This window comes from Austrofundulus limnaeus, unplaced genomic scaffold (genome assembly GCF_001266775.1).
Source record: "Austrofundulus limnaeus strain Quisiro unplaced genomic scaffold, Austrofundulus_limnaeus-1.0 Scaffold75, whole genome shotgun sequence".
NCBI lineage: Eukaryota > Metazoa > Chordata > Actinopteri > Cyprinodontiformes > Rivulidae > Austrofundulus > Austrofundulus limnaeus.
Window position 1 is genome coordinate 364448 of NW_013952477.1, and position 2345 is coordinate 366792.

Consider the following 2345-nt stretch of genomic DNA (forward strand, 5'->3'; position numbering starts at 1 on the left):
GAAAGAAAGAAAGAAAGAAAGAAAGAAAGAAAGAAAGAAAGAAAGAAAGAAAGAAAGAAATGCCCCTTTTGGAAAACAGGAAAATGCCAGCCGAGTGCCTGCGCACTGGTTTTGACATAACCTGATCTAAGTCGGTGCAACAGACACCGTGCCGGTGTCATTGTAAATCCGTCTAAGTTTGCTTTCTCTGATCAAGTTGTTATTCCTTCACGAGGACCTAACGGCATGAAAGGCCTGGTATTCTCTGCATGAATCATTTAGATGAAAGCCTGAGGAGGAGGAGGAGTGTGGTRGGGGGGAGAGCACAAGGCACCTGATGTCAACTTTAATTAGAATCCAGTTTGGTCTGCGTTACCTTGACTTTGAAATCCAAGAGTCCTGCAGGGGGAAAGTGGAGACAGTTCTCGGTTACAGGATGTGATTAGACTATATAATTTTGGTCACTGCTTGATGCCAAAAGAAAACAACCGTGAAAAGAAGTTGACAGCCTTTACTCAGTTAAATGCTTTTTTTTTCCTTTTGAATGTAAGTATTTAATGCATGCAAAACAGTCCTGCAGCTGATTGTCCAAAAAAAAAAAAAAAAAAAAGTGGGGGGGGTTCCAATATTGAGATTTGCTCAGGCAGTGTGGGGAATTTTCACCTGAGAGGTTACTCCTTCACACTTAACACCTTATCTACTTAACCCGTTTTGCTCCAAGCTGATATTCATGAAAACAGAAAGAGTGCAGAAAGCGGTGCATGGCCGGACCGCTCGGGTGCGTAAAAGAAAAAAATGTGCCTTTTTTTAACAAACCCGTGGGAGCCTCAAATCCCTGGATGTCCCCAGTGCGTCGTGAAAAGGAAGTCAGGCCACATCACCATCACACGTGTCTTAAATCTCACTTATGTGCGGCGGGATGTGAGACATCAGAGCCCCACGGCTGCAGCCCCCACAGAGCTGAAGGCTGACAGGGAAAAAAAGGGGGGATGCTTCTGTCTTCCACACATTTATATCCATTGTTTGGGTGGGGGGGGGGACATGATTCTGTTAAAAGTGTGTTAGCCCCAAGGAAATAAAGCAAGATCTAAAAATCCCTGTTCACTAATTCATACAGAATTGTATAGCAACTCCAGCCACCTCTGTCGAGCGTTAAGGACCAGATGATGGACAGCGTGCTGCAATTTGGCATCTGCCTGGCTGTATAATTTTCAGTGCAGATGCAGCCAGCAGACAACATGTCATGTGCAAAAAAAAAAAAAAAAAAAAAAAAAAACAGCAGGGAAATGAATAGTGGATAAATGCCATTCGGATGTGATATCGATTGCTAAAACACCCACACCTGGATTTGTACTGTGAAATATCTTCACTAAAGCCAAACGTCTCTGCTCATTAAAAGTCTTAACTGCATCCAATTCACACCTAGCCTGGTAAGGTGGCATCAATTAAAATGACTTTGTTAATAATTCAGCCATGTGTCTCACTGTGAGCGTTTTGTTCCAGCGTGGTGCTGCTCGGTTGGGTTTGCTCGCACGAGTGAAATTTATTCTCTGTTTGTGTTCTTGATTCGCTCACAAAAGTCAAATCATTATTTTGTACCTGTTATACGGCGGCAGGTTGGACTTTCAAGGATATTATTTTAACCCTGCAATTGTATGCTGTCTGCCTGCGGCTAAGTAAGAAAAAGAAAACATGAATGCAATTTTTTGCTTCAGACAGCACTGGTCACCGCTGTGGCCTGTGTGGTAGAGTGAACACTGATCCATTTTATGGTCCCTGAGTAAAATCGTTCTGTTTGTTTAATAATTCTTGATAAAACAAATGTCCTGAAAAATGACCAAAAACACATTTTGTTTCACTCTGGATTAATTATTGGCAAAAATAAAACATAATTTTAGATATGTGTATATCACTAAGCTGTAATTGTTGGAGACTAGCTGGTAAATCAAAATTTGGTCAAATTTGCAAGAAATTAGGTAATGTCCACAAGAAAATTTTGATCGTTTGAGAAACGTCTCTGACTTTCTTGAGGAGCAATTTGCCCCATGACATATAGGGTGTATTTACAACAGGAAAGCTCTTTGGTCCACTTATTTGGTCTGGCCCAAAGGCAGACTTCACATTGTGCTTTATTGTGAGCGGACTATAGTTTTATAATTATTTTTATCTGAAACTTAAAATTAATTATAAAATGTTTCATAATAAAGCTTAACCATAATGCAAAGTCTAGTTAAGTAAAATATTTAAACTTAAAAATCTATAATCAATTACTGTGGTTTCACAGTTAAATTTCAAGATGTGATTTACATCAGAACACAATAAAACATTGTAATAACATTCTTTTTGTGTTTTCTTTTTTATACATT